Source organism: Salvia miltiorrhiza, chromosome 3 (genome assembly GCF_028751815.1).
Source record: "Salvia miltiorrhiza cultivar Shanhuang (shh) chromosome 3, IMPLAD_Smil_shh, whole genome shotgun sequence".
Classification (NCBI taxonomy): domain Eukaryota; kingdom Viridiplantae; phylum Streptophyta; class Magnoliopsida; order Lamiales; family Lamiaceae; genus Salvia; species Salvia miltiorrhiza.
Genome location: NC_080389.1, coordinates 24037688 through 24048000, shown reverse-complemented (window position 1 = coordinate 24048000; position 10313 = coordinate 24037688).

The following is a 10313-nucleotide window of genomic DNA, read 5'->3' as shown; positions in this document are numbered from 1 at the left end:
AGAAACTATCATCGCATTCACCTGTACCCCCGAATTGCTGACTGCTGCTGCCCCAGCGTTGAAATGGCTTGTCAAGGAGTCTACCGAGATTACTCTTAACTTGACTCAAGCTTCTCCCGAGCAGAGAGCCTTGTGCGAAAATGATGCGGTGCTGCATGCCATTGATTCCAATGCTCTTGGAAAGATTTTGGGTATCCGCGCTGATTCGCCACCGACTCCCGAGTGGTGGTTCCCTATTGCAGACAAGGCCATCAACTTGTTTGTGATGGGCCGCAATGCTAACCCTCCGCCTACTCTGCCAGCTCGGCCCTTTATTAGGACGCCTTATATGGACGAGATCCGCTCTCGTATCCGATCAGTTCGGGGTAATTACCCCGGTGGCGGAGTGTTTTATGAGCCAGCTCCCGTGATCATGGCGGCGCCGGCTTCTTCCGCGCATGAATCTCCGCAGCCCGAACCTTCCGGTGGGGACAGTGGTGGCAACACGGATGAGGAGATACAGTTGGAGAAACCCCCAACTCCACCTTCCAACCCTTAGATGCTAGAACGCTTCCTCTTCTGGTTTTGAAAACTTCATATTTGTAATGAGACTTTCATCTGATGAGAACTGGTGTAACTTGTAATTTGTTTGGCTCTTCGTATGAATCTTTCCTTTTTGGTATCTTCTTCTTCTTTGTAGCCATTCATTATTTCGTGTTTTGTTTTTGTAAATGTCGTGTGTTGTTTATAAATTCTCTGTTGCTATTGCGCAATGATATTTCTCGAATCAGATTACTCTCCGAATGACAGCTAGGACCGTAATCTTGATTGATGCTCTACACCCCCATACTCGTCAGAATGTTCGGATTCTTGGTTCAACCATGGGAATTTTGGCTGATTCTTTGGACAAAATGTTTGTCTGCGCAGACTTGGGATCTTGGTCTGCGCGGACTGGGGACTTGGACCATCGTTTTTTAAGTCTTGCAGTTAATGCCTCGAATTTGTGCCGTGAATTTGTGCAATTTATGCCTCGAATTTTGCAATTTAATGTCTTGAATTTGTGCAATTAATGCCCTCGTCGTGCAGTTTATGCCTTAGATTGTGCAATTTATGCCTTGGATTTGTGCAATTAATGCCCTCGTCGTGCAATTTATGCCTTGGATTGTGCAATTTATGCCTTGGATTGTGCAATTTATGCCTTGAATTTGTGCAATTAATGCCCTCGTCGTGCAATTTATGCCTTGAATTGTGCAATTAATGCCTTGGATTGTGCAATTAATGCCTTGGATTTGTGCTTGCATCATCTTCTTAACCTGTGTTGTAAATTATGTTGAAGAAAACATAAGAGGCGAATTTCCCCTAAAACCATAGATCTTTATTGATAACGACCATGGCCCCAGACCTCATTAAAACCCCTGTGGGGAAAAAGAGTATCTGGTCTACATAATGATGGGACATGAATAAGATTCACACATAGAATTTCTTGAGGTGATTGATGTTCCACGGCCTCTCGAGAGCTCTCCCCTCTTGATCAGACAGATGATAGGCTCCGCCTTTTAAGACTTCGGTGATGATATATGGTCCTTCCCAGTTAGCTTCAAATTTCCCAGTAGCTTTCAGAGCATCCGCGCGCTTGAGTACCAGATCGCCCTTCTGGAATCGGCGCTGCTTGACCTTCTTATCATACCCTGCTTTAATGATGCTTTTGTACTTGGCAGCCTTGACTTGGGCTTCTTCTCGCTTTAGATCTATGAGGTCCAGCTCAAGCCTGCGCAGTTCTTCATTCTGCGCTGGATCATATGTACAAATTCGATGTGATTCTAACCTTACCTCTGCTGGAATGACTGCATTTGAGCCATAAACCAAAGTGAACGGGGCTTCTCCTGTGGCTGTTTTGGGACTGGTACGCAGCGCCCACAGGACCGTGTCCAATTCTTCTGCCCATCGTCCTCTGCTTCTTTCTAATCTTTTCTTGATTCCCTCACAGATAGTGCGGTTAGCCAGCTCGACTTGACCATTGGCTTGGGGATGGGCTACTGAGACGAATCTCTGCTCGATGTCCATCCTTGAACAAAAATCCCCAATTCTTTGACTAGTGAACTGTGCTCCATTATCTGATATTAGAACTCTGGGCACCCCATATCTGCAACAGATGTTTTTCCAGATGAACTTTTCGACGGTGGTCTCATCCACCCTTGTTACCGCCTCTGCCTCCACCCATTTCGAGAAATAGTCTACTGCCACTATCAAGAAACATTTGCCTCCCGGCTGTAATACCCGGACTTTTGATGACGTGTTTAATTGCTTGATTTTGAGTAATTAGGGTTTAGATCCCTTGTTTGATTTACTTTGTAAAGAGATGAAGAGTTATATGAAGTTTTGTTGTTATATTTTAAAGATGTTGAGATGTTCTTTTGATGATGTGAGGATGATGTGGGATTTTATATCCGTATTTGAGTTTGAGTATTTGAATAATTCTAGATAATTATTTGATTGAGAACGGTGAACTCGGAAGTGAAATCTGAGTCCGTTAAGACGTTTTTGAAATTTTTGACTTTTTGATGATGAATAGTAAAATACGGCTATTTCGTCTTTTTGTCGACTTTCAAAATCTTACGTGCACGTCGTCGAGAAATATTCTTAGTTTTTCGATACGAGTCCAATAATGAAAGTTTTTATTTTTGGACGACGAGTGAATAGTAAATCGGGATTTCTCGATAAACGAACTGAAATATTTATATAGAATTACGAGTATAATGAAAGTGAGTAGGAGTTGAGAGAGCGAGTAACGAAGAGTATGGGTAGTTAGTCGTTAAAACGAGACGAAACGAGATATTTAACGACTAAATATCTAACCTACCCTACCCTTAACCACCCCCCAACCGCCCAAACCCATTTCCCCTCACTAACTCACGTTGATATCAGCCAAACACTCTAAACTCACACACACAACACCTAAAACACACACTATTTACACGCATAACACCATTTTAGCTTGAGCTCAAGCTTTTGAGCTCCGTTTTGAGCACCGAGACGAGCGCCGATCATCTTTTCGATCACGTATCTAAGTAGGTAAGATCTCTACCTATGTTTTGATGGTTTTATTTTTGATTTTCGTCGACGTCGAAAAACGTCGATTCTCGACTTTATTTTGAAACGACGTCGGATCGTCGTGAAATTTTAGTATGTTGTTCTTGGGTAGATGTTGAGCATGTTTAATGAAGGGAGTAAGAACGGAACGAACCGTAGCTATGAAACCCATGAGGGCAGCCCCGTTTTTCGTCCGTTAGCTTGTCTTTCGATTTTTGTTTGATCGTTTTGACATGATATTTGTGCTTAGGGGCATGCTAGGATCGATATATATTAAATTCGTATTTTTCCAAGCTCGAAAATTGTATAAGTTTTTAGAATATGATTATTTAAATTCGTGAAGTTTGGGACGTTGCATGATGAATATTATTGCATATATGTGTTCTACGATATCACATGAGCATGCTAGATTAATTTGGGAATTTTCGAGGAATGTTAGAAACGAGAAGCATGAGGACCGAATGGTTTGATGCCCGGATGTGAATATTTGATTTTTATTTGAATGATTTGAGTTTATATGTGTTTATATTTATTAAATATTGCACGTATAATTTACTTAGATTAATTTGAACACCGAGGTTCAAATTTGATGAAGGCCGTGAGTCATAAGGCCAGAGACGAGCGATGCTCGATTTTAAGTTGAGATTTGTGGCGTATGTGAAGTCATGTAAGTGAACTAGCAGTGCATATGAGTTAATGCAATGTTAGTAAGACTTTATGAATTATTTGAGTATTTATGAGATGAGCATGATTAGTAAGTTATCGAGGTTTTTGAGTTGCATGAGAAATGCATATAAAATGGCTAAGTATGAGAAATTAGCATGGATTAGATTTATTAGTTTAAATGAGATAAATAAGTTAGAGAAGCATGTTAATTAATTAAAGTTGGAATTTAGTATTTTATTATGAGCATGATAAATTGTTAAGATATAATTTATTATTTGAGTTTGATATCGATTATGTGTCTAAATGGAGTGAGTGTGAGAGTTATGATTAACGCACATAAATGTTGGTATCTGACACTCGAACAATTGGTTTCGAGTATAAATGATAGTTTACTGATAAAGAGTTTTGATGATTTTTGAATTGTTGGGTTGCGTTGAAGAGATGTCAAGATGTTAAGTTTTGAGTTGAGAGACGAGTTCACGTAGTGAGATTCACGCGTTGAAATCTCGTGGCTGACATTATGTATGAATAGGTCATGCCGAAATTTTTAGTGAATACTTTGATATATCATCAAATAATCATTATAATTTCTTAGTGAAATTAGGATTTGAGCATAGTCAAAAGAGAGATGAACATTAGAGATACTAATGTTTCATAAAAGAGATTAGATTATTAATCGAGTTTTCTTTAATTACTTCTCACTGATTCTTCATAACGATGAAGGTCCTTTTGGGAAGTAACGACTTGAGGGAGAGAGTGACGATACTCATTGATACAGAGACACAACGAGGTGGGCTTTCTTAAACACGTATATAGAGATCCCCTGCATGCAGGCCTCTTATACGAAATGAAATGAATGACATGATATAATTGTTAAGTTTCGATTTTATGAAAATGATCAAATGATGAATGGTTCTTTATGAAATGAAGGGAATTATTATATGAAGGATGTTATATTGAAGTTATTGCATTGCCAAATTTTTGATGTTTTGGTATGTTATCTATCTGCTTGAGATGAAGAATTCGGTCCTATGCTAGTGTAGATACTAGTAAGGATTTGTGTACACTGAGGTGGTCGTGAGTCATCGAGCGGGTTGGCCGATCACAGTGCTGCAGAGGGAGGCCTCCCTCTCAGTACTTGATGTTATAACAGATATGATACATACTTGATGAGAAAAGTCTGCGCAGACAACTTTGAGGAAATGAAAATGAGTTTAGCTAATACAAGGCCTTTCTACAAATTCCTTGTATTATGCATATGGCAATGACAATATTTACAGCTTTATAAGCATGAGATGAGATGAGATGTTTGGCATGTGTTCACTGAGTGCTTTTGTACTCAGCCCTGCATATGTTTTTCAAAAATGTGCAGGTTGAGCTGATGTGATGATGGTGCTGCAATGAGCGGAGTCTCCAAGGTTGTTAATAAATAGTTAACCTGTCTAGAATATGTCTTCATACATATGTCTAGCTACTTTCCGCTGCAAAATGTTTTGATGTTATAGTACGTTATGTCATACTATGAGTCTTAAGAGAATGGTTTCATATGATGTACAACTTGATTAATGATATTTATTAAGTTTTTATGTTGTCTTTCATAGACTGTTTAAATGAGTATTGATGAGGAATTATGACGAGTTTTCTTAAGTTGAGTAAATTTTACGGTTTCAAATGACGCCCCTTTCTTCCCCTTATTCTTTAATCCCATCCTTAGTCGTAGATCACTCGTCTTAACTATCCTTAGTTAGGGCGGGCTGCGACAGAGTGGTATCAGAGCGAGGTTAAGCTCTGAATTTGAAGTCTTGAGTTTAGTCTAGAATGAGTCACTAGGCTAATAGTTATTAACAACCGTGAGCTCAGCGCACCATCACACCAGGCTCAACGAGGTATGTAAAATTTCAAAGTTTATTTGACGTTAAATTTTGAAGAGCATGATGTTGAGGTTATATGATGAGTTATGATGTTACACTTTGAAGGTGCATAGTTTGAGTTTGAGGATGACAACATGATTAATAATGAGTTATTATGTTGTAAGAGTATGATGTTGATGTTACATGATGAATCATAAGAGAGTTTATATCATATGATGTTATATGATTGAGGATGCATAATTATGAATTATGATGTGATGTATTTGAGATGTTTTGTGATGAGAATTGTTTGAGCAGTTGCGATAAGTCACGATGATTTAGATGAAGGAATCTAATGCCATTGTTAAGAGAGATTTTCTACTAAGTAGAAGGATGAAATGAGAACTTAGAGCTAAAGCTTGAGAGAATTAGCAATTGCTTTAAGTACTTGTTTGTATGAGTTATGAGTTTGAGTATAATAACATGATTAATGATGAGTTACTAGCATACTGCAATGAGATATTGTACAATATGTTGAGATGTTTTGTGACGCGAGTTTTGCTCACGCAACCTGAATGGTACTTGAGAAGGTATCATGAGCTATAGTCTTTGGAGATGGCTTTGAGAGAGAATTGTTTGAGTTGTCTTACTGAGTCACGATTATTTAGATTAAGGGATCTAATATAATTGTTTAGAGAGGTTACCTACTATGTAAAGATGGGACGAGATGAGAATTTAGATGTTTTGAGCTTGAGTTTTAAGAGAACAGTACTACTTAGTAGGAGTTTTGCTAGGTTATGTTTTGTTTATTTCTGCTGCTGGAGCCAAGTAGAGTTAGTTCCTAGAGTCACCTTTAAGTTCTCCTTATAGGTTGGCCAGGACTGTTGGCATTGCACGAAAGTGGACTGCTGTGAGATCGAACTCAGGGAAGATCGGATACGAGGACGAGGCATACAGTATGTGGTACAGAGATACCCTAGCAGATTTTCAAACACATGTTCATAGACTATGAAAGGATGAACGCCTTATGGTTGTTACTAGACTGGATGGCATTGTGCACCTAGTCCCCGTGCTACCAATCGAGTGGTAGGATTGAGCAAGGAAGAAATCCTCTCAATATGATGGGACGTGTCGTTTTGAGCGCTGGACCCACAAGAGATGGGATTTGTTACAGATACCCAGATTTTCTATGCGATTATATTGACCGGATGCCTGTTTTCTACCAGGGACTCCAGAAGAGTGTAGTAGATATCGAGTCGATTCTTGAGTATCAGTTACCAAAGATGATAAAATGATAAACGATAATGAGGATGAGAAGTAGCCGAGGAGGGCTAGAGTTGATGAGAATGAGAAGAGAAGCCGATGTAGGCTAGAGCTAAGGATGATCTTGAGAGTATGAGCGGTACACCCTTGTTTTTATTAGTTTTCAATTACTTTGCGATGTATATAACTTACTTAGGAGATACTGATACTTGAGCTTTTGACATGATGATAGATGAGCATGCGAATATAGTACCCTACTGATGTTAAATAGATGGATGTTCCTAGTGTGCTAAAGTAGCAACTAGATGAGTTAACTGGTAGCAATTACCGTAGGAGGTCCAGACCGAGACATAGTACTATTAATGGTGTCGTTTTAGAAGGGACATCACGATAGATACTATGGTTTTCGTAGGGTTTATATAACCCCTTTATGTAAGTCCTCTAAAAAGAGGCATTCTACTGATGGATATATTTGGTGGACCCGAGTGGCCTTTATGTTAGCATTTCGTGAGTGCTTATTGTCTTACAGATGAATGTTAACGTGACCGTAAGGGTTTCCTTAGAGTTTGAGTTGTTGAGTTGAACTTGAGTTTCGAGGATGCTTAGAGCGTTGGTCTAGTTGAGTTTTTCTTTTGTGATTACAAAATGCCTCAAAGATGTCGTCAAGAGTGTGATGTGAGGGATAGGCGGGATAATACTCCGCCACCACTACCGCAACATGAGAGGAGAGTTGAAAATGTTGAGCATTCGGAACACGAGTATAGAACATAAGACCCTGAGTTTAAGCTTTTAGCTTGCTGGTGCGAACTTAAGTTTTGTTATGTATAGTATGTTGAGGGTTTAGAAGATACAGAATTTCCAAGTTCGGGATAGTATATCCCGTGTGACTGGGGAGTGATTATGTTGGACCTGGCCAGTCCGCATGATCCAAATCTCAGTAGACGTGTTTTGGGTTTATAAACCCACGTGTTTCAACTTTCGGTTGAAAAGCCAGATGGGTTCTTACTCTAGGTCATTTTTGTTCGACCTGGTAGTTACTTCATTCTACCCTCTGGTCATTCATTTGAGTCTCTTGAACAATTTGTTTTGATGTCGTTCTAGGGTTGGACCCTTACAACTTTTGTGTTATCCTATTAGATTCTTTTGATGTATAAGATTAGTGAGAGGCACGTCAGAGGACTTTAACACCTGAGCAACTGGTAGACTATACTTGAGAACAATTGAAGACTACTCTTGAGAAGTATGTACCGAGGAGTACAGTAAGCAGCGAGAGGCTGATTATCGAAGTTTGATGCAAGGAAAGAAATCGATTGTAGAGTATAATCGAGAATTCTGTGAGCTATCACGTTTTGCTCATCAGAAGATGGATACTGATGAAGAGATGTCTGAGTTTTATGTGCCGATTTAAGGCAGGACTTTAAGGTAGTATGGGCAGGTTATTGGATGCACCAGTTAGAATCTTGTTTAATACAGGAGCCTCGCATTCTTTAATTGGTTGAAGCATGTTACCTTCAAACTCGAACCAAAACCAGCTAGTCCCGAGTTGAGAGTAATCACTCCTGTAGGAAGAGATACTACAGTTTCTCACATGATTTCTAACTTAGAGCTTGAGTTAGGATCACTAAAGATGAAAGCAAGAACCTTGCACTTAATGCCTATGTGGAACGTAGACATTATTCTAAGGATGGAATGGTTAGCAGAGAACTTTGGCCCGATTGATTGTAAGAAGAGACAGATAACTTTCCAACCACCTGGGAAGGAACATACATGTTTTCACGGCATTGATAGAAAGAAGAGAGTTCCAATCATTTCGGCACTTCAGGCGTCGAAATTGGTAAAGAAGAAAGGAGCACAAGCTTACCTAGTTTACTTGAATGATGAAGGAGAAAAAAAAAAAACTTTGAGGATGTAGTAGTGGTAAGGGAATATAGAGATGTATTTCCCGAGGTCTTACCAGGATTGCCACCAACAAGACAGTTGGAGTTCACTATCGACCTAGAACCTGGATCAGCACCAGTGTCGAAGGCACCCTATAGAATGGCGCCTAAGGAGCTACAAGAGCTGAAGATTCAGCTGCAAGAATTGCTCGAGTTAGGTTTTATTTGACCTAGTGTATCCCCGTGGGGAGCACCAGTACTTTTTGTCAAAAAGAAGGATGACACGTTGAGAATGTGCATAGATTATCGAGAACTGAATAAATTGACACTCAAGAACAAATATGCTTTACCGAGGATAGGTGACTTGTTAGATTAATTAAGAGGAGCGAGTTTTTTTTCTTAAAAGTTGACTTGAGATCAGATTACCACCAGTTGAAATATTGACAGAAGGATATACCTAAGACAGCTTTCAAATGAGGTATGAGCACTATGAGTTCATAGTTATGCCATTCGGTTTGACGAAGGCACCAGTAGTTTTCATGGATCACATGAATCGAGTTTTCATCAATAACTGGATAAATTTGTCCTAGTTTTCATAGATGATATTCTCATCTATTCGAAGAATGAGCAGGGGCGCCAAAACATTTGAGAACGATGTTGGAAACGCTAAGAGTTGAGAAGCTTTTTGCCAAATTCACCAAGTGCGAGTTTTGGTTGAACGAAGTAACTTTTCTAGGATATATTGTATCACCCGAAGGAATTAAAGTTGACCCCGCCAAGGTACAAGCTGTACATGAGTGGAGATCACCAACTACACCTAACGAGATTCGCAGCTTTTTAGGCTTAGCAAGATACTATCAGAGGTTTATTGAAGGATTTTCCACGATAACAAGACCGATGACACAATTACGTAGAAAAGAAGCTAAGTACAATTGGAAAGAGGAGTGTGAAGAGAGTTTTTAAGAGCTTAAAGGAAATTGACTACAGCACCAGTGCTGCTAGTCCCGGAAATGGATAAAGAGTATACCATCTACACAGATGCGTCAAAGAATGGGCTAGGATGTGTTTTAATGCAAGAAGGAAGAGTTATAGTCTATGCATCACGACAACTTAGACCCCACGAGATAAATTATCCAACGCATGATTTAGAGCTTGCAGCCGTTGTGCATGCCCTAAAAATTTGGAGACATCATCTCTACGGAGTTAGATGTGAGATTTTCACGGACCACAAAACTTTGAATCACTTTTTCGAGTGTAAGGATATTAACATGAGGCAAAGGAGATGGCTCAAATTAGTAAAGGATGTTGGCAATGTAGTAGCCGATGCATTGAGCCGAAAGGTCTCGTCAAAATTAGGATGTCTTCTCACGAGAGAGGATGAGCTTATAAAGGACTTTGACATGATGAGGATAGAGATGATAAAACCACCGGTGACGATATCGAGTATTGTTGCGACGATGTCTAGTTTGAGGAAAATGGTGATTGAAACACAAGGAAAGATGAGACAATGAACAAGTTACGAGAAAGGATAAGAGCAGGAGATCTCAAGAGTTACAAAAAAAAAAAAAACATCAGACAATGCTATCTT